This window comes from Biomphalaria glabrata, chromosome 1 (assembly GCF_947242115.1).
Source record: "Biomphalaria glabrata chromosome 1, xgBioGlab47.1, whole genome shotgun sequence".
Lineage (NCBI taxonomy): Eukaryota > Metazoa > Mollusca > Gastropoda > Planorbidae > Biomphalaria > Biomphalaria glabrata.
Window position 1 is genome coordinate 55,186,720 of NC_074711.1, and position 22,495 is coordinate 55,209,214.

Genomic DNA, 22,495 nt, shown 5'->3' on the forward strand with positions numbered 1-22,495 from the left:
TTGATGATCTTAAGGTCTTGACAGTGCTACAAAGTTATGTATTCCTACTTAATGATCTTAAGGTCTTGACAGTGCTACAAAGTTATGTATACCTTCTTGATGATCTTAAGGTCTTGACAGTGCTACAAAGTTATGTATTCCTACTTAATGATCTTAAGGTCTTGACAGTGCTACAAAGTTATGTATTCCTTCTTGATGATCTTAAGGTCTTGACAGTGCTACAAAGTTATGTATTCCTACTTAATGATCTTCAGGTCTTGACAGTGCTACAAAGTTATGTATACCTACTTGATGATCTTTATTCATGTATGGGAGTCAGAAAAAAAGTGTGTTTTTTTTTTAAATTTTGTGTTTGTAAAGCAAAGACGTGAATAACGTGTTTTGTTTTCTTGTATGTTCTGGAAGTCTGTGTCACTAGCATGTAGCTTGTTTTGTAGCTTCATACCAATAGAAGCTGTAAGTTGAACTTTAGCTAGTAGTACATTGTAAACTTAAATATAATACTAAAAATCTTTGTTTTTTTATTCATTGCAAGAACTCTGGTTTACCAATATTTTAAAGCAGTGTTTCCCAAACTGTTCCGCGAAACCCTAGTGTTCCACGAGGCCTGAATATGTGTTCCACGAGGCCTGAATATGTGTTCCACGAGGCCTGAATAGGTGTTCCACGAGGCCTGAATATGTGTTCCACGAGGCCTGAATATGTGTTCCACGAGGCCTGAATATGTGTTCCACGAGGCCTGAATAGGTGTTCCACGAGGCCTGAATATGTGTTCCACGAGGCCTGAATATGTGTTCCACGAGGCCTGAATATGTGTTCCACGAGGCCTGAATATGTGTTCCACGAGGCCTGAATATGTGTTCCACGAGGCCTGAATATGTGTTCCACGAACTACTGGAATAATTAACTATTTGGCCACAACGTGAATTAACTTCTATAAGAAATAAGCAAAGTGTTCCGCTAAATATTCAGAATATGTAAAGTGTTCCGTTGAGGGAAAGGTTTGGGAAACACTGTTTTCTTAAGCACACTTGCTCAAACTACGGCCCGCGGTCCATATCCAGCCCATGACACTGTGCTGAACAGCCCCTCTAAACTTTTGCCCACACTACACAATGAAGCAGCATAAGCTCGGTGCCGTTGGTCTCTGCCATTTTGGCGGTAATGCGGTCCGTGACACGTGTCTAAAATATATGGCCCCTGGGCTGAAAAAGAGTCTCCCTTGACTTATAGTTTCTAGAACACTCGTCCATTTCATAGCCTCTCATTTGTGTTCCAAATAGTTTTATTGTCACTCAAAGTTTCTTGAAGTTTTGAAGTATCCTGTCTTAGACTTGATTAGTGTCGAAATGAAAGGGGGGGGGGTTGTGTTGTGAGGGTCGGTGCAATAATCTTTATCCAGCGAATGTTTAAAAGAAAACAGTGTGTGTGTGTGTCAGTGATGAATGCAGAGAACAAAGTGTGTGTGTGTGTGTGATGAATGCAGAAAACAAAGTGTGTGTGTGTCAGTGATGAATGCAGAAAACAAAGTGTGTGTGTGTGTGATGAATGCAGAAAACAAAATGTTTGTGTCAGTGATGAATGCAGAAAACAAAGTGTGTGTGTGTGTGATGAATGCAGAAAACAAAATGTTTGTGTCAGTGATGAATGCAGAAAACAAAGTGTGTGTGTGTGTGAGTGTCAGTGATGAATGCAGAAAACAAAGTGTGTGTGTGTGTCAGTGATGAATACAGAAAACAAAGTGTATGTGTGTCAGTGATGAATGCAGAAAACAAAGTGTGTGTGTGATGAATGCAGAAAACAAAGTGTGTGTGTGATGAATGCAGAAAACAAAGTGTTTGTGTCAGTGATGAATGCAGAAAACAAAGTGTGTGTGTCAGTGATGAATGCAGAAAACAAAGTGTGTGTGTGTCACTGATGAATACAGAAAATAAAGTGTGTGTTTGTCAATTATGATTGCAGAAAACCAATTGTATGTGTCAGTGATGAATGCAGAAAACATTGTGTGTGTGTGTCAGTGATGAGTGCAGAAAACAAAGTGTGTGTGTGTCAGTGATGAATGCAGAAAACAAAGTGTGTGTGTGTCAGTGATGAGTGCAGAAAACAAAGTGTGTGTGTGTCAGTGATGAATACAGAAAACAAAGTGTGTGTGTGTCAGTGATGAATGCAGAAAACAAAGTGTGTGTGTGTCAGTGATGAATGCAGAAAACAAGTGTGATAGAAATGAAGCCTTGAAAATAGTTTTAATACAAACAAGTAAAAATGGGCAAACAATAGCAACAACAACAAAGCTTTTATTGAGTTAAATTGCAACAATTATTTTGAATCAATCGTGAGTTTTTACTAGATCTTGACCAGCAATAATAAATTTGTGAATGTGTGCTATTGGAAATGTTTTAATAAATTGTATTTATTGCAACTTTCATGCTTGCAGAATGCTCGTTCCAAAAACTGATGTGGACCAGTTTAAGAAGGCGAAAAACAAAATGGAGAAAGTGTCATTATATAATACAGACATCACTAACGCCTGGATGATGCAGAGAAGGGTGCCATGGGTGCCTTCTCATTAGTACCTTTTTCCGTTTTGTCAGTTTTTCTCTGATGAAAATACAGTGAAAAATCATTAGAGTTGGGTATTTTTTTTGTATAACGTCATATCCTTAGATTACGTAAAAAATCAAATTATTTTAAATATTAAGATCGCTATTGAAGAGCACCCATTTTTCTATGCCCTTTCCGTGTGGCTTTTTACTGTTCCGCTAAATTTCCAGTGGCCTTTTTTCCGAAATTCATACACCATATTGGGACAGCTTTACTGTGTAACAGAAAACTTTTGGCCTACATTCTTATTGGAAGGAATTCTATGCATTCAAAGAAAGAATATGGAGATATATTTTGTTACTGCTGAATTTAAAAATCCTTGGAAATAAAACGAATACGAGTCGCGTCTGCTAGTTATTCAACACACCAAAAGCAGCTCTGGAGGCTTCCATTACCCAACACACCAGACTTGACCCTCTTTATCCCCCCTCCCCTTCATTGCTGACCGGATTGGCATACACGTCGACTGACACTGCACTGTGCAAGCAAGGTATGGGGGTTACTGGCGGGTCAACTAGCGGTCACTCACTGACTGACGCTGGCCAAGCGGAGTAGGCCTGAACTTCCTACTCATGAATGGAGAATGTGTATGTGGGGGAGGGGGGGTGAAAGGGAGGACTAACACTGTTGTATGGAGTGGGGCTGGAGTGGTGTCCTACGATAGAAGAGAGACGGGGGTGGTAGGGTGTTTTCAACACTAAGAGCAGGTCCGTTTGGGGCGCTGGGTCAGTTGTTTCTCCCCTGCACATGTACCCGCTTTACGTTTGTGACGGTGGGACCATCCGGTTTTCACTCTTTGGAGCAGTTAACTTGTCAATGCGTGAACCTAAATAAGGTGCTGTCTTCAAATTATTTCAGAGGTATGTTGGCATATTAGAATAGTAGTAGATCTAAGTACCTACTTAGTGAATATACTTTCAACTGGAAGTGGATTATCTTTCATTGTTATGAATTTGAAATGAGCGTCGAACACTTCCTTCCTTCAACTTTTCTTTCTTCTACTCCTCCTCCTAGCTTAGCAGCAGACACACCAGCGAGTTAATCACAGCTAGCTGCATTCATACTTTAGAATGTAAACATACGAACTTTATCTTGCTTCCAAATAGAATGTCGATATTTAATAGAAAGCAAAGCCACGCGAACTAAATACGCGATGTTTCACTTTGACGGATGGTGTTAAAAACGAAAAGGCTGCGCTTATCTAAACAGACTTATAAGACTCACAGGGACGAAAACACTTGTTTGATATAACCGAAGGAAAAGGTACAAGGGAGATAGAGCTTTTGTCTTCCCAACTCATCTCAATATTATGAGGGTGTGACTGTCGTGCTGTAAACTACTGCATGTGTTGTCATCTGGACTGAGAGAGGGAAATGGCATTCCACATTTTACCTAGAAAGAGAAAAAGGAAAAGGGGGGGGGGCGATATTAATTGTTTTCAGGAGTCATTTATGGATCTTTTCACACATTTGACGGTGAACGGAAAAAAAATCACTGCCCACCCAAAGTTAATAAAAGGGAAAAAATGATAAGATCGATGAGAAATATGTCTCGAGTCCAGGGATGTGACAGTCAAGTGCATCTACGATCTGCAATTTTAGAAATCATGAGACAAGTTTGTTTGTTTTCCAAATGGATGTGTATACCATTCACTTTATCAATGTGTTGAATATTCTTTTTCGGAAAATACCCTTAATGCATCTGAATGAAATAATGTTGTTGTTTTTTGCTACCATAGGCGTGCTCAAGGACAATTGTCAGAAGTCTGTAATTTTACACATCTTTGCTTTACTTTCTTTTGTGTAGATGTAATGAATTACAACACTACATAAGAGTAGCATCAAACTATGGCGTTCAAGGTAGAGACGCTCAAACGTTGTCTTTACTACAAAAAGCATGACACCTTAGCGCAAAATGTGATTGAGAAGGTTCTTCTCAGATAGTAAAAAAAAAAGTATATTATTTTGAAAGAAATAAAAAGAAACAAGAAAATGTATCAGAAGAATTATCTTAATATGTTGGACTCACTATTCCAGTAAAGAAATATTGTAGTTCGCTTGTTAGTCTGAGCTTAAACTTTCATTAGAAGAAATGATTGAGATGGTAGCTATAGTGGAGTATTTCAGCAACCATTGATCTTTCCAATATTAGTAGTGGAATGGTGATCTACCAAAGTTTGACATTTGAGAGGCAAAAATTAATCTTGAAGAAACTAACAGCTTTGTATTTTACCAATGATAGGTCATTGGGACTTCCAAGAATCTCTATTCATCTTGTCACTAAGCCTTCCTTTCTTACTATTGGCTTTGATAAGTTTGAAATCCAGAATAGAAAACAAATTTGTAATTTGTATGTTTTCACTTCTTGTATGTTTTCACTTCTTGTATGTTTTCACTTCTTGTATGTTTTCACTTCTTGTATGTTTTCACTTCTTGTATGTTTTCACTTCTTGTATGTTTTCACTTCTTGTATGTTTTCACTTCTTGTATGTTTTCACTTCTTGTTTGCTAAAATGTTACGTTTTCGACCATATTTATTTTTTTCAGATTTGTGTGTGTGGGTGTCCTTTTTACGAACGTTTTCATTATTTCATTTATCATCCATTCATTATAAACCTAACAGTAGAATGTAAAACAGCTTCCGTAAGAAACTCATTCAAGTCTAACAGGGAAATAAAAAGATGTTAATGTTAAAACTGTTTCTAAATTTAATAATCTTATAATTTAATACATCTAAAGCACAACTGTAGTTAAAGTACCAATAGACACCGATTTTTTAAAATAAAAAAAATTGACAATCATTTTACTATCAATGGATGTTGGTAATTAGCTCAATGTATGTTCAAGAAAATAAACCAGTGGGAATTTTTTTAAGGGGGGGGGGGGTAATGACACCATGAGCTGACCGCATAGGATGACACGCACCCTAGTGACGCCACTGCACAGACACACAAAAATTTAAGGATCTTAGACACATTTTTGTAGTGTGGTTGGTTAGTAGAGAGATGCTACTGTAGAACTAAAGTATGTTCTTATCGGCACCAGTAGTACTGTTCAGTAGTACTGTTAAGCGCCCCCCCCCCCCCCAAATAAAAAAAAATCGCTGATCTTTTGTCTCAACGTTTCTTCAGTAAGGTCTCTGGTTTCTGTGCTTCTTATTTGACTGCCTAACTTCCTGGACAGTTTAGGTGTGTGTTCCCTGCTGATCTGTTCATTTCTCAAAATTATTTGTTTTTATTTGGAAGTATTTAAAACGTATTTATCTCTACTATTATTTTTTGTTTGGTGTGCTCAAAGTTATAATAGTGTTTGTGCTTGTATGTCCTTAAAAGTCGTACCACTAGGACTAGTTAATACACTCAAACAGAGAACTGATACCCAGTCCATATACCACTAGGACTAGTTAATACACTCAAACAGAGAACTGATACCCAGTCCATGTACCACTAGAACTAGTTAATACACTCAAACAGAGAACTGATACCCAGTCCATATACTTTTTTGTTTGTAGAATATTAGAAACGTTGATGCTGGTCAATTGAGTTTGTGAAACTCGTAAAAAGTGGAAAACCTTGAAACTCAATTGTTATGTTTGGATTGTAGTGTCCGTGCTTATGCTCCCCCCCCCCCCGCTCAATTCCTCTCTGTCTCTCTCTCTGTCTCTCTGTTATCATTCTTGGCTCACTCGACACGTATCAGCCTATCTAAATACACTATGGGTGATGAATTGAGTTGAAATGATTATAACTTAACTCCTCTCGTTGTTTGAGGTCACTTGTCAACAACCCGGAAGTGGTTAGGACAGCTGCCAAGAGACTTGTAGCTTAGTAACCTATTTTGTGGCCGAGACTTTTAACACTTCCCTACATTCAAGAAAAGCCTTTGATATTAGTTAGGGTCAGGGCTTGTTCTTTTAAACTAATTTCGAAATCAGTATATTGAATAAGAGCCATCAGACTAACACCTCAATATATCATCGTAATGTTTTCATAGATATGGAGACATTTTTTTTTTTTTTTTTGGTTTGCGTAAAACTTATTATTGTTTTGTGACACATCTCAAGTCATGTCTGTACTATTTTCTGTTAACTAATTCCACCCCCTTTCTCTTTCTTTCTCCCCCCCCCCCCTTTTTCCTCTCTCGAGCATCTGGATCGGTGTCTTTCGCATTTTTCGTGACATTTCTGTACTTCCGGTCTTGTGTTTCACTGAGAATGTGTGTGTGTGTGTGTCACGTGAGCCTGTAGATGTCTAGCATGTACTGCAACTCTTCATGAGAAAACTAACTAGAGAGTTCTGTAATCAATGCGCACGTTCAAATAGTTTTAGGCTCACCATTAACATTGCACAACTAGTAGGGTAGCAAGATGGCGATTCTTTTTAAGACAAGAGCATTTATACGCAGAACAAGATAACAAAGAAATTATCACACACTCAGTGGCAAGTAGATGTATGACCAGAAGTTCTGGTGAGTGTGATGACATGATCATGTATGTATGACAATATAGAAGTTGTTGTGAGTGTGATGACATGATCATCTATATATGACAATATAGAAGTTCTGGTGAGTGTGATGACATGATCATCTATATATGACAATATAGAAGTTCTTGTGAGTGTGATGACATGATCATGTATGTATGACAATATAGAAGTTCTTGTGAGTGTGATGACATGATCATCTATATATGACAATATAGAAGTTCTTGTGAGTGTGGTGACATGATCATCTATGTATGACAATATAGAAGTTGTTGTGAGTGTGATGACATGATCATCTATGTATGACAATAAAGAAGTTGTTGTGAGTGTGATGACATGATCATCTATGTATGACAATATAGAAGTTGTTGTGAGTGTGATGACATGATCATCTATGTATGACAATAAAGAAGTTGTTGTGAGTGTGATGACATGATCATCTATGTATGACAATAAAGAAGTTGTTGTGAGTGTGATGACATGATCATCTATGTATGACAATAAAGAAGTTCTTGTGAGTGTGATGACATGATCATCTATGTATGACAATATAGAAGTTGTTGTGAGTGTGATGACATGATCATCTATGTAAGACAATATAGAAGTTGTTGTGAGTGTGATGACATGATCATCTATGTATGACAATATAGAAGTTGTTGTGAGTGTGATGACATGATCATCTATGTATGACAATATAGAAGTTGTTGTGAGTGTGATGACATGATCATCTATATATGACAATATAGAAGTTCTTGTGAGTGTGATGACATGATCATCTATATATGACAATATAGAAGTTCTTGTGAGTGTGATGACATGATCATCTATATATGACAATATAGAAGTTCTTGTGAGTGTGATGACATGATCATCTATATATGACAATATAGAAGTTCTTGTGAGTGTGATGACATGATCATCTATGTATGACAATATTGAAGTCCTGGTTTTTGAGAATTAATCTTGACAGACGGACTACACAAAACAAATAGCCGCTCACAATAAAAAGTTCCAAATTGCTATGAAAAGATGACACCTTACATAGACTATCAAGCAACTCTTTGAAGTTGAACGAGGCTTGTGATGCATTGAACTTAATCCAGTGATGACAACATCGTCAGCTTCATATTCAGACTTGACACGTTGGAAACCAAATTGAGTAACAAATGTGTAACTTTGTCCATTTAGTTCATATGAACTATTTCACATACTACATAAAACATTTTTTTTATATTAAAGAACTTAGAACTTAGTACATAGTACATGAAACAGACAACGAGCTTCATCTAAGAATAAACTTGACCTACTGAAACTGGCTAAGCTGATGAGGGAATTGAAGCGCATGTTCTGTGACGGCCGTTCCATTTGCCACCCAAAATACCGCTTCTGGTAAAATAGACAATTGGGTTTCACGGGTCTGGCGTTAGTTTTCGAACTTTCTCGAGGAAAAAAAACAAGTGTTCATTAACAAAAATGCAGTTTTTTTGTAACCCACTACCTGTTGGTATAGGGGTCACGTGTTCCAATATCTGGCTCTATTTGTGATTGTGTCTTGTATCTGATTGGCCTGGAGACCGACTGAACAGTTACGTTAATGTGCTCATCTTCTCATATGCCATTAGCTGCGGGGGCAAATCGTTATTCCGCCAGCATCATAGTTTGATGCGTTGTCACGGAAGCCTGAATCCTTCCATTCTTGAAATTTACTTTAAAATATATATATGATGACCAGAGTTTAATTTTGTCGTGACAAAGTTTTGAGTGCACACGCGGCATTGAATTTTAGGCTAATGTAACCAATTTTTACGTTTTTTTTTGTTTGTTTGTTTGTTTGATCTTTGGACCGCACAGGTGTAGACTAGAAAATGAGATAACATTGTTGACACATCATACAATGTTAGTAAGATCTAGATCTAAATTTCGTACCTATCTGATTTGTTTTTTCTGTATTTTATGTCAGCAAGCTATGGCTTATTGATCGAGGATTGCCACGTGTAGTTCGCGTGTAGTGCAAATATATTAGATACAACCTAGTCATTTAAAAATGATGCTGACCAATGATCAAGAATGACCACTTGTGCCGCATGTATTCTGGTGCAACTTTTACGAATATGACCATGATATTTGAAGGAGATGCAAATGGTGATAACAAACGTTTCTGGTAGACCACAGTCATTCTACACGCAGTCATTCTACACGCAGTCATTCTACACGCAGTCATTCTACACACAGTCAATCTACACGCAGTCATTCTACACCCAGTCAATCTACACGCAGTCATTCTACACGCAGTCATTCTACACCCAGTCATTCTACACGCAGTCATTCTACACGCAGTCAATCTACACGCAGTCATTCTACACCCAGTCAATCTACACGCAGTCATTCTACACCCAGTCATTCTACATGCAGTCATTCCACACGGTCTTTCTACACCCAGTCAATCTACACCTAGTCAATCTACACCAAGTCATTCTACACCCAGTCATTCTACACGCAGTCATTCTACACCCAGTCATTCTACACCCAGTCATTCTAGGCGAATTATGTTGTTGTTTTTTAAGATCCTCCATATTTTGTCAATAACATTGATCAGCTTCTCTTGGGGAATACACATTTTTGCTAAAGATGCTTTGGTAATATTAGACTTGTCAAATGTCAAATTTCATCCCAGATCCAGTTTAAGAAGAATTTTCTTTTCAATACCAAAATTCGTCTTATTCATCCATAATATACTGTACAGAGAAGGAGAGTGTGGTACAAGAATTGGTTTTCTAGTTCAAACCTACCTGTAGTGTAACGATGTATATGTTTCGTTGTCCAGTATATTTAGTCAGGTGTGAGAATGTGACGTGAACTAGTCAAAGATTAGTCAGCACGTTCTGACTGTGTTGGTGAAGCTCTGGAGTTAGGAACCAGATACACTGCACAGACAGCACTGGGGCACTGACTTTGTTATGGTAGTGAGACCAGATACACTACACAGACATCACTGGGGTACTGACTTTGTTATGGTAGTGAGACTAGATACATTGTACAGACAGCACTGGGGCACTGACTTTGTTATGCTAGTAAGACCAGATACACTGACAGACAGCACTGGGGCACTGACTTTGTTATGGTAGTGAGACCAGATACACCACACAGACAGCACTGGGGCACTGACTTTGTTATGCTAGTGAGACCAGATGCACTGCACAGACAGCACTGGGGCACTGACTTTGTTATGCTAGTGAGACCAGATGCACTGCACAGACAGCACTGGGGCACTGACTTTGTTATGCTAGTGAGACCAGATACACCACACAGACAGCACTGGGGCACTGACTTTGTTATGCTAGTGAGACCAGATGCACTGCACAGACAGCACTGGGGCACTGACTTTGTTATGCTAGTGAGACCAGATACACCACACAGACAGCACTGGGGCACTGACTTTGTTATGCTAGTGAGACCAGATGCACTGCACAGACAGCACTGGGGCACTGACTTTGTTATGCTAGTAAGACCAGATACACTGACAGACAGCACTGGGGCACTGACTTTGTTATGGTAGTGAGACCAGATACACCACACAGACAGCACTGGGGCACTGACTTTGTTATGCTAGTGAGACCAGATGCACTGCACAGACAGCACTGGGGCACTGACTTTGTTATGCTAGTGAGACCAGATGCACTGCACAGACAGCACTGGGGCACTGACTTTGTTATGCTAGTGACACCAGATACACTGCACAGACAGCACTCGGGCACTGACTTTGAGATGCTAGTAAGACCAGATACACTGCACAGACAGTATTGGGGCACTGACTTTGTTATGCCAGTGAGACCAGATACACTGCACAGACAGCACTGGGGCACTGACTTTGTTATGCTAGTGAGACCAGATACACTACACAGACAGCACTGGGGCACTGACTTTGTGATGCTAGTAAGACCAGATACACTGCACTGCACTTTTGTTTCTAAAGCTTTTAGATCAGATAAATCTGACCATAGGGATCCCCTCCCATGTGGCATAGGGCATAGATGGAAACGAAACGTCAGACAGAGAAGCAAAGAGAGCCCTAAATCGAGCCGTGTCAGGAACCCAAATTCCCTGCTCGGACCTGAGACAGAGTATAGCCTCTGCCACCTACCAAGAGTGGCAGGATCGGTGGGAGGCTGAGGCCCACAACAAACTTCGATGGTTTGTGGCGGATGTCAGGTGGCTGTCCACATCTAAAGGTACGACCATGTCCAGGCTTAGGATTGGCCACACCATCACACACTCCTTTGTGCTAAAGAGAGATGATGCCCCATTGTGTGAGTACTGTGACTCTTATCTCACCGTGGAACATATCTTCCTTGATCGCCCCAGATACAAGGATATTAAAGGAAAATATTTTGGAGCGGAAAACTTAAAAACACTGTTTGATTGTCACCCCTGGGAAAATACTGGGCTTTAATGGGAGGTGGGGTTGACTACGAAAATTTGATTAGACAAAGGGCAAAGTAATTGTAAGAATATATATTTACAACAGATTTGTATTCAATTACATACATTGTTACTATTTTTACTATTTGAGCTATGAATGGACCTTTATTTTTAATAACTTAGCTATATAACATTTAGATCTTTAAAGGGGAAGTAACCCTTGGGGGTTTATGGGCACGACATGGCCTAAATTGTGCCGATATGAAAAAAAACAACACCAAAATATCAAATGTCTGCACTTTTCAGTTCTAAAGTTCCATATTAAAAAATAATCGATAGCTCAAAATATCCAAAAAAGTACGAAGAAACAATTGCGCACTTCTGTACCCGGTAACCATTAGTTGCATGGGTCACTAACCTATTGCAGCTTTTGAAAGTGATTTGAATTACCGGTATTGATAATGTATTTGTTCACAGCACACCTACAGTCAGATAGATAACAGCTAGATTTGACTCTTTTAGCTTGGGAGCAATGCGCCTCGTCAGTCTCATTTGCTGTCTCCTTCCCTGCTGTACACAGTGGCAGCACAGAGTCTAGGCAACTGGGAGCAAGAATGAGTTGAACTGGACATTCATGACCCTCAGGTCTTTGTACCTTTTTAAAAGCGCCGTTTGGGTTACCATGTGCTGTTTGTTTCGCGTTTTTTAGCGGCTCCCGAAAGGGGAATAGACGCTATTAGTTTTGTGTGGTCTGTCTGTCCGTCCGTCCGTCCCGTTTAGATCTTACAAACTAGTAAAGATATTGAATATCCGACATCATAATATTTTAGACCTTTTTTTTTTGAAAGCGAAAAATTTTTATTCTTAAAATGAACTATACAAGCAGTTGTTGTTTTTTTTTTCAATAGAAATACACCATTTTTACAACTATTCATTTATACCAACGGTTTTAGATTTTTTTTTTTGTCAAAAGACATTTTTTTTACAAAAGTATTACTAAGTTAAGTAAGTTCTGTCATATTAACTACTACATTTACATAAAAATGTTTACGTTTAAAAAAAAAAGAGAACAAAATCTTTTTAATATGCATATAAGTGGAACATATGCATATAAGTGGAACATAATTTAAAACAACTATTAATAAGTAATTTTTTTTATATTATCGCGTGAATTGCAGCGCGACACAATATACATATAACACTAATGTAAAGGAATTATTTTTCTTGAGGCTTTGAATAAGAGATTCACCCTGTACGAAACAATTAGATCATCATTATATGACATCAGTTAGGCCAGGTTCACTTCTAACTTCACCTTGGGGCACCACACAGGATCTGTCAACGTTCTTTCTCCATTCTTCTGTCATTTGCCGTTGATAGAATTTCATTATATTCTTTCTGAAACAATTTTTCTAAAAGTGAGCAGGTCTCAGATCATGGCGTAACATCAACATGGGAGACAGAAGTTCTCGAGACCACTTTTAGATTTCGTGTTGTTTTTTCACACCAGTTTTTGGGTTATCTAGAATATCTCCCCTAGTTCGCCCACCTCTGCTTTAAGCGGATAGCATTTTCTCAACTATGTTATTACTTGTTTTAAAATGTCACTGGAAATTTAATCTTCCATTTGTTGTCTAATTACATGAAAACCAACGCCTTTGTATTAGCGGAGTTCGACTAGAATGATGGTGAAAGTTTCTATTATTGTAGCGAAGTCATAGACACTCCCCCACCCCTTTTGCCATATATATTGTCTCCTTGATTTTGTTTTCTGTTTTCTTTTTCCACATTGAGTCTCGTCTAGACCAGATTATTGCTTTTCGAAATTAGAAGCGCATTACTTGTAATGAAAGGTAATATTTTTGTGTTTCATTGTCTCCCTCTTCTGTCGGCCCACCACAAAGCTCAGGGTTGGAATAACATTGTGGCGTCCAAACTCTGCTGTTTACAGCTGTTTCTCTAAGGCCGCGTGGTGGACTCTCAGTCTGCGGACTCGTTGCATGCCTGTTGGTAGTATGTTATCACACAGTCCCCGCTCGTTGTCTCCCCCGCTCCGGAACGTTCGGATAGCAACTAAGAAACTATTGTGAAGCCATGTTTTCGTGAAGACCTTAGATCAGCTGGCTTGGATGGTGAAGTGACGATGGGGCTCTAGCCACCTTTTTGTCCAACTCACGTGCTCTCCGCGAATGTGATGCTTTTATTTATTGCCGCTGTGAAATGAGGTCAGCGGAGGTCACGCTGACCCAGCGAGACCTAGATTCTATGAGCTGTTTTAAATAACTTAAGCCAGATAAGAATGACGGTGAGTTGTTTTTTCTTTTTGTGTGTGTGTGTTTGTGTGTGTGTCTTTCACGTCACGTGATAAGCGCGCGCAAGTGTGGTGTTTTGTTGTTGGGTTTAAATAAAGATTGTATGTATATAATTTCTGTCTTTGTGTAAGCAATATTTCAACATTACATTTGGTTTCAATCAGAATCTCAACACTATCTCATTTATTTACTTTGTCTTGACCGATTTCTATCCAGTTCATCTTATCTTAAATGGCATGTATCAGTGTGTGAGAGATTCGTTTGGGATAGTCTCGCTTGCTCTCTCACTTTCTCTCATCACTCACTCATTCTCTCTCTCTGTCTCTCTCTCCATGCAGCGCATAGAAATTTTGACTGTATGGTTGAATGAAATATGTAATCTACACAAACGCTCTGCCTCAAATGATGTTTTTTTTTTAATGTCAGCTTAGCATTTATTTCAAGACTGGTGTTAGCCTTTGCTCCCGTGTACTCGGTAGTATGATTGTGCTCGGTATGATTGTGTTAAGAATCACACCAAAACAAAACATTTTTTTTACTGTGTTCACGTGTAGTGGAATATTACCACAGGTATGTGAGGGAATGTGTCTCAAGTGTCCAGGTGTGTCGGTGTCAGTGTCGTTGTGTATCAGGTGTGACTGTGTCCAGTTAAGTCGCCGTGTAGCAGGTGTATGTTTTGTCCAAGAATAAAATGTAACGTGACCACATTGTAATCAACCAGATCAATCCTGCTTCTGTCCGTCTGCTTGGGTGTCGTGACGTAATGTCTAACGCACGACTTCCTAGTATTCCTTAGATCGAGCATGTGAGTGAAAATGTTAGCTTTATGTTTCTTAGTCTGCAATTTCTGCAAGTTTCCAAATACTGCCTTCCTCTTGAAAAGCACGTTTCTGTTTCTTTTAAAACCAAGCTTCTATTAACTCACTCCGTCCGTCTGTCTGTCTGTCTGTCTAACTGGTACCTATTGTGTATACGTTTTTTCTTCCACTTCCCAATCTTGGATCAAGTTGAAATTTTGCAGTTATTCATAGTCGATAACAAAACATGAATCAGTAAAAAAAAAATAATTAACCAATTAGTTAATCAATAAGTGGTAATTAATTAATGTTGTTTTATAGAACTGGGAGTTAAACCTTGCAGTACCATTGAAAGATATGGCAGTGATTTTGTGGTAACCTTTGGACTTATAAATATTTTTTTTTCAAGAAATATTTTTTTTTAGCGTACGCCCTGACCTCAGAATCGAAGGTTTGGATTGGGATTAAGTGCTTCACACTTTTATTTATTTATTTTACCTTTACCTGTTCCTTAGTCTGTTGGACCGTTGGGGCACCATGTAAGATTTGTCGACCGTCTTTCTCCATTCCTCTCTGTCTTTTGCCTTACTTAGAACCTCTTTCAGTGGCAGGCCCGTCCATTCTTTTATGTTGTCTTCCCATCGCTTTCTCTGTCTACCTCTTCTTCTTTTTCCTAGTACTGTTCCTTAAGGAAGGTCTTTGTGAGCCCCGAAGACTTTGTAATATGGCCATAGATTTTTAGCTTGCGTTTTTTTACGCTAGTTAGCAGGTCATCATGGGGGTCCAATCGCTGCAGTAACCCTGTCTCTAATCTCTTCGTTTGTGATGCGGTCTTTAAATGTGATACCTAGGATACTTCTGTATCATTTTAATTGAGATGCTATTTATTTATACCATTTACTTTTTTGTTTTAGAACACTCCTCTAAAAGGTTTGTTTTGTACAAATATTTGTAATGTATTTTTTAAAAATCTTAACTTAGTATAACAGTAACTGGATCATTTCTTTGTCAACTATTTCTCGAGCTTGTAATTTGTTGACTTACAAAGTCAACCTAGAACTTGTGCTGAATAAGCTAGTCATCACCTGTCTCAAAATTCATAGAATGTACAACCCAATTGGTAGTAGAAGAGCCCTGATGATGTTTTTGGTGGGTGTAAGCGATCCTATTCTTGTTCCCTCAAATACAAGTTTTTGGTGGGTGTAAGGGATCCTATTCTTGTTCTCTCAAATACAAGTTTTTGGTGGGTGTAAGCGATCCTATTCTTGTTCCCTCAAATACAAGTTTTTGGTGGGTGTAAGCGATCCTATTCTTGTTCTCTCAAATACAAGTTTTTGGTGGGTGTAAGGGATCCTATTCTTGTTCTCTCAAATACAAGTTTTTGGTGGGTGTAAGCGATCCTATTCTTGTTCTCTCAAATACAAGTTTTTGGTGGGTGTAAGCGATCCTATTCTTGTTCTCTCAAATACAAGTTTTTGGTGGGTGTAAGGGATCCTATTCTTGTTCTCTCAAATACAAGTTTTTGGTGGGTGTAAGCGATCCTATTCTTGTTCCCTCAAATACAAGTTTTTGGTGGGTGTAAGCGATCCTATTCTTGTTCTCTCAAATACAAGTTTTTGGTGGGTGTAAGGGATCCTATTCTTGTTCTCTCAAATACAAGTTTTTGGTGGGTGTAAGCGATCCTATTCTTGTTCCCTCAAATACAAGTTTTTGGTGGGTGTAAGCGATCCTATTCTTGTTCTCTCAAATACAAGTTTTTGGTGGGTGTAAGGGATCCTATTCTTGTTCTCTCAAATACAAGTTTTTGGTGGGTGTAAGCGATCCTATTCTTGTTCTCTCAAATACAAGTTTTTGGTGGGTGTAAGCGATCCTATTCTTGTTCTCTCAAATACAAGTTTTTGGTGGGTGTAAGGGATCCTATTCTTGTTCTCTCAAATACAAGTTTTTGGTGGGTGTAAGCGATCCTATTCTTGTTCTCTCAAATACAAGTTTTTGGTGGGTGTAAGCGATCCTATTCTTGTTCTCTCAAATACAAGTTTTTGGTGGGTGTAAGGGATCCTATTCTTGTTCCCTCAAATACAAGTTTTTGGTGGGTGTAAGGGATCCTATTCTTGTTCTCTCAAATACAAGTTTTTGGTGGGTGTAAGGGATCCTATTCTTGTTCCCTCAAATACAAGTTTTTGGTGGGTGTAAGGGATCCTATTCTTGTTCTCTCAAATACAAGTTTTTGGTGGGTGTAAGGGATCCTATTCTTGTTCTCTCAAATACAAGTTTTTGGTGGGTGTAAGGGATCCTATTCTTGTTCCCTCAAATACAAGTTTTTGGTGGGTGTAAGCGATCCTATTCTTGTTCCCTCAAATACAAGTTTTTGGTGGGTGTAAGGGATCCTATTCTTGTTCCCTCAAATACAAGTTTTTGGTGGGTGTAAGCGATCCTATTCTTGTTCTCTCAAATACAAGTTTTTGGTGGGTGTAAGCGATCCTATTCTTGTTCTCTCAAATACAAGTTTTTGGTGGGTGTAAGCGATCCTATTCTTGTTCCCTCAAATACAAGTTTTTGGTGGGTGTAAGCGATCCTATTCTTGTTCCCTCAAATACAAGTTTTTGGTGGGTGTAAGGGATCCTATTCTTGTTCTCTCAAATACAAGCTTTTGGTGGGTGTAAGCGATCTTATTCTTGTTCTCTCAAATACAAGTTTTTGGTGGGTGTAAGCGATCCTATTCTTGTTCCCTCAAATACAAGTTTTTGGTGGGTGTAAGCGATCCTATTCTTGTTCTCTCAAATACAAGTTTTTGGTGGGTGTAAGCGATCCTATTCTTGTTCTCTCAAATACAAGTTTTTGGTGGGTGTAAGGGATCCTATTCTTGTTCTCTCAAATACAAGTTTTTGGTGGGTGTAAGCGATCCTATTCTTGTTCTCTCAAATACAAGTTTTTGGTGGGTGTAAGCGATCCTATTCTTGTTCTCTCAAATACAAGTTTTTAGTGGGTGTAAGGGATCCTATTCTTGTTCACTCAAATACAAGTTTTTGGTGGGTGTAAGCGATCCTATTCTTGTTCTCTCAAATACAAGTTTTTGGTGGGTGTAAGGGATCCTATTCTTGTTCTCTCAAATACAAGTTTTTGGTGGGTGTAAGGGATCCTATTCTTGTTCTCTCAAATACAAGTTTTTGGTGGGTGTAAGCGATCCTATTCTTGTTCTCTCAAATACAAGTTTTTGGTGGGTGTAAGGGATCCTATTCTTGTTCCCTCAAATACAAGTTTTTGGTGGGTGTAAGCGATCCTATTCTTGTTCTCTCAAATACAAGTTTTTGGTGGGTGTAAGCGATCCTATTCTTGTTCTCTCAAATACAAGTTTTTGGTGGGTGTAAGGGATCCTATTCTTGTTCTCTCAAATACAAGTTTTTGGTGGGTGTAAGCGATCCTATTCTTGTTCTCTCAAATACAAGTTTTTGGTGGGTGTAAGCGATCCTATTCTTGTTCTCTCAAATACAAGTTTTTGGTGGGTGTAAGGGATCCTATTCTTGTTCTCTCAAATACATGTTTTTGGTGGGTGTAAGCGATCCTATTCTTGTTCTCTCAAATACAAGTTTTTGGTGGGTGTAAGCGATCCTATTCTTGTTCTCTCAAATACAAGTTTTTAGTGGGTGTAAGGGATCCTATTCTTGTTCTCTCAAATACAAGTTTTTGGTGGGTGTAAGCGATCCTATTCTTGTTCTCTCAAATACAAGTTTTTGGTGGGTGTAAGCGATCCTATTCTTGTTCTCTCAAATACAAGTTTTTGGTGGGTGTAAGCGATCCTATTCTTGTTCTCTCAAATACAAGCTTTTGGTGGGTGTAAGCGATCCTATTCTTGTTCTCTCAAATACAAGTTTTTGGTGGGTGTAAGGGATCCTATTCTTGTTCCCTCAAATACAAGTTTTTGGTGGGTGTAAGCGATCCTATTCTTGTTCTCTCAAATACAAGTTTTTGGTGGGTGTAAGCGATCCTATTCTTGTTCTCTCAAATACAAGTTTTTGGTGGGTGTAAGGGATCCTATTCTTGTTCTCTCAAATACAAGTTTTTGGTGGGTGTAAGCGATCCTATTCTTGTTCTCTCAAATACAAGTTTTTGGTGGGTGTAAGGGATCCTATTCTTGTTCTCTCAAATACAAGTTTTTGGTGGGTGTAAGGGATCCTATTCTTGTTCTCTCAAATACAAGTTTTTGGTGGGTGTAAGCGATCCTATTCTTGTTCTCTCAAATACAAGTTTTTGGTGGGTGTAAGCGATCCTATTCTTGTTCTCTCAAATACAAGTTTTTAGTGGGTGTAAGGGATCCTATTCTTGTTCTCTCAAATACAAGTTTTTGGTGGGTGTAAGCGATCCTATTCTTGTTCTCTCAAATACAAGTTTTTGGTGGGTGTAAGCGATCCTATTCTTGTTCTCTCAAATACAAGTTTTTAGTGGGTGTAAGGGATCCTATTCTTGTTCTCTCAAATACAAGTTTTTGGTGGGTGTAAGCGATCCTATTCTTGTTCTCTCAAATACAAGTTTTTGGTGGGTGTAAGCGATCCTATTCTTGTTCTCTCAAATACAAGTTTTTGGTGGGTGTAAGGGATCCTATTCTTGTTCTCTCAAATACAAGTTTTTGGTGGGTGTAAGCGATCCTATTCTTGTTCTCTCAAATACAAGCTTTTGGTGGGTGTAAGCGATCCTATTCTTGTTCTCTCAAATACAAGTTTTTGGTGGGTGTAAGGGATCCTATTCTTGTTCCCTCAAATACAAGTTTTTGGTGGGTGTAAGCGATCCTATTCTTGTTCTCTCAAATACAAGTTTTTGGTGGGTGTAAGCGATCCTATTCTTGTTCTCTCAAATACAAGTTTTTGGTGGGTGTAAGGGATCCTATTCTTGTTCTCTCAAATACAAGTTTTTGGTGGGTGTAAGCGATCCTATTCTTGTTCTCTCAAATACAAGTTTTTGGTGGGTGTAAGCGATCCTATTCTTGTTCTCTCAAATACAAGTTTTTGGTGGGTGTAAGCGATCCTATTCTTGTTCTCTCAAATACAAGTTTTTGGTGGGTGTAAGGGATCCTATTCTTGTTCTCTCAAATGCAAGTTTTTGGTGGGTGTAAGCGATCCTATTCTTGTTCTCTCAAATACAAGTTTTTGGTGGGTGTAAGGGATCCTATTCTTGTTCTCTCAAATGCAAGTTTTTGGTGGGTGTAAGCGATCCTATTCTTGTTCTCTCAAATGCAAGTTTTTGGTGGGTGTAAGCGATCCTATTCTTGTTCTCTCAAATACAAGTTTTTGGTGGGTGTAAGCGATCCTATTCTTGTTCTCTCAAATACAAGTTTTTGGTGGGTGTAAGCGATCCTATTCTTGTTCTCTCAAATACAAGTTTTTGGTGGGTGTAAGGGATCCTATTCTTGTTCCCTCAAATACAAGTTTTTGGTGGGTGTAAGCGATCCTATTCTTGTTCTCTCAAATACAAGTTTTTGGTGGGTGTAAGCGATCCTATTCTTGTTCTCTCAAATACAAGTTTTTGGTGGGTGTAAGGGATCCTATTCTTGTTCTCTCAAATACAAGTTTTTGGTGGGTGTAAGCGATCCTATTCTTGTTCTCTCAAATACAAGTTTTTGGTGGGTGTAAGCGATCCTATTCTTGTTCTCTCAAATACAAGTTTTTGGTGGGTGTAAGGGATCCTATTCTTGTTCTCTCAAATACAAGTTTTTGGTGGGTGTAAGCGATCCTATTCTTGTTCTCTCAAATACAAGTTTTTGGTGGGTGTAAGCGATCCTATTCTTGTTCTCTCAAATACAAGTTTTTGGTGGGTGTAAGGGATCCTATTCTTGTTCTCTCAAATACAAGTTTTTGGTGGGTGTAAGCGATCCTATTCTTGTTCTCTCAAATACAAGTTTTTGGTGGGTGTAAGGGATCCTATTCTTGTTCCCTCAAATACAAGTTTTTGGTGGGTGTAAGCGATCCTATTCTTGTTCTCTCAAATACAAGTTTTTGGTGGGTGTAAGCGATCCTATTCTTGTTCTCTCAAATACAAGTTTTTGGTGGGTGTAAGGGATCCTATTCTTGTTCTCTCAAATACAAGTTTTTGGTGGGTGTAAGCGATCCTATTCTTGTTCTCTCAAATACAAGTTATTGGTGGGTGTAAGCGATCCTATTCTTGTTCTCTCAAATACAAGTTTTTGGTGGGTGTAAGGGATCCTATTCTTGTTCTCTCAAATACAAGCTTTTGGTGGGTGTAAGCGATCCTATTCTTGTTCTCTCAAATACAAGTTTTTGGTCTCTCAACGTTTCCTAAATGAAGGTCTCAGGAAGGACCAAAAGCACGTGTGAAGCCAGCCAACTTGTGGTCATGGGGGGGGGGGGTTGTTTTTCTGATGCTCCAAGTAAAGGATCTTCGGTCTAGCAAGTGCGCCAAAGGGCACATTGAAGTGTTCCCGGAGTCTCTGAAAGCTTTCTAATACATGCCAGACAGTGACTGCAATTTTACTTTTTAACTTCCTAACTATAACAATTGTGGACTTATGCTCAGGACGTTACGTCAAAGGCAGAGTTGCTTTCTTCAATCACAGGTCGAGGCCTTAGTCTGGAGAATTAGACACATTTTTTTACTAATTACAAAATGTAGCTTATGCTGGAGAATAACACACATTGTTTACTAATTACAAAATGTAGCTGTGGCTGGAGAATTAGACACATTGTTTACTAATTACAAAATGTAGCTGTGGCTGGAGAATTAGACACTATTTTTACTAATTACAAAATGTAGCTGTGGCTGGAGAATTAGACACTATTTTTACTAATTACAAAATGTAGCTTATGCTGGAGAATAACACACATTGTTTACTAATTACAAAATGTAGCTGTGGCTGGAGAATTAGACACATTGTTTACTAATTACAAAATGTAGCTGTGGCTGGAGAATTAGACACTATTTTTACTAATTACAAAATGTAGCTCAGAGTACTAACAAAAAATTTAATCCGTTTCAAACCTTTTCCAAACTCGTTCCAAATGAATCTTAATGAATGTGTCTGAGGTTTCTAAAGAAATAAATAAACGAACTTGATCGAATAAAACCTGACACTGACTAGAATTAGATCCAGCGAGTCAAATGTCGTACAAGATCATTTCTTCATTCTTTAAATATATATATATTGTATTTTGAGTCCACACACGATTCCTCAAGTCTCTATTTCAGTTTTTGAATTTTTAACAAATTTGCTTACATCTATTCCCACTGTTTGAGTGTGTGTGTATTTACATCGACATATTTATACATGCCCTATGGGCGTTAATCTGATGAGATTTATAGTTGTCATACAGGCTTACATTCATCATTATTTTGGTGTGTGCTGTGTAGCATGGCGGACATTTGTCCCTAATAGTTTCGCTTCGCTACAAGTCTATGTGTTGAGAAATAAATCGCATCAAAACTTCGCTGCACTTGGCAAGCTCAAGAAAAATGTCCGGAGTCAATTGGATACCAAGTTTTAGGACAATTCTTGTTGCTTGGTTCACGGTTACTTTCTATTATCTGATAAGGAATAGAGGGAAAGACGACATCGACGTAGCAGCTCTAGCGAGAAAGTGGTTCATTGCGCCACGACGGGCAACAGGGATAGATGATAGTAAAATAACAGTATTTTCTCAATGTTCAACAGTTGCACAATCTGTATAAACATAACTTCCTACCAGTAATAGTGTCATCAAACTCGATTTACTTATAACTTCCTACCAGTAATAGTGTCATCAAACTCGATTTACTTATAACTTCCTACCAGTAATAGTGTCATCAAACTCGATTTACTTATAACTTCCTACCAGTAATAGTGTCATCAAACTCGATTTACTTATAACTTCCTACCAGTAATAGTGTCATCAAACTCGATT

At 38.5% G+C, this 22,495-nt stretch overlaps 1 protein-coding gene across 5 annotated transcripts in view; it reads left to right on the forward strand.

Moving 5' to 3' along the window:
• Positions 1-22,495, forward strand: part of LOC106052335 (ecdysone receptor-like) — a 72,279-nt gene that overhangs the window by 31,530 nt on the left and 18,254 nt on the right. Inside the window, exon 3 of one of the 5 annotated variants that reach the window (XM_056044746.1) lies at positions 2,435-3,461. The exons of the other annotated variants lie outside the window; for them this stretch is intronic. The gene's annotated coding sequence lies outside the window, so the exon portion shown is untranslated. The remainder of the gene's footprint in view (positions 1-2,434; positions 3,462-22,495) is intronic. 5 annotated transcript variants of the gene reach the window in all.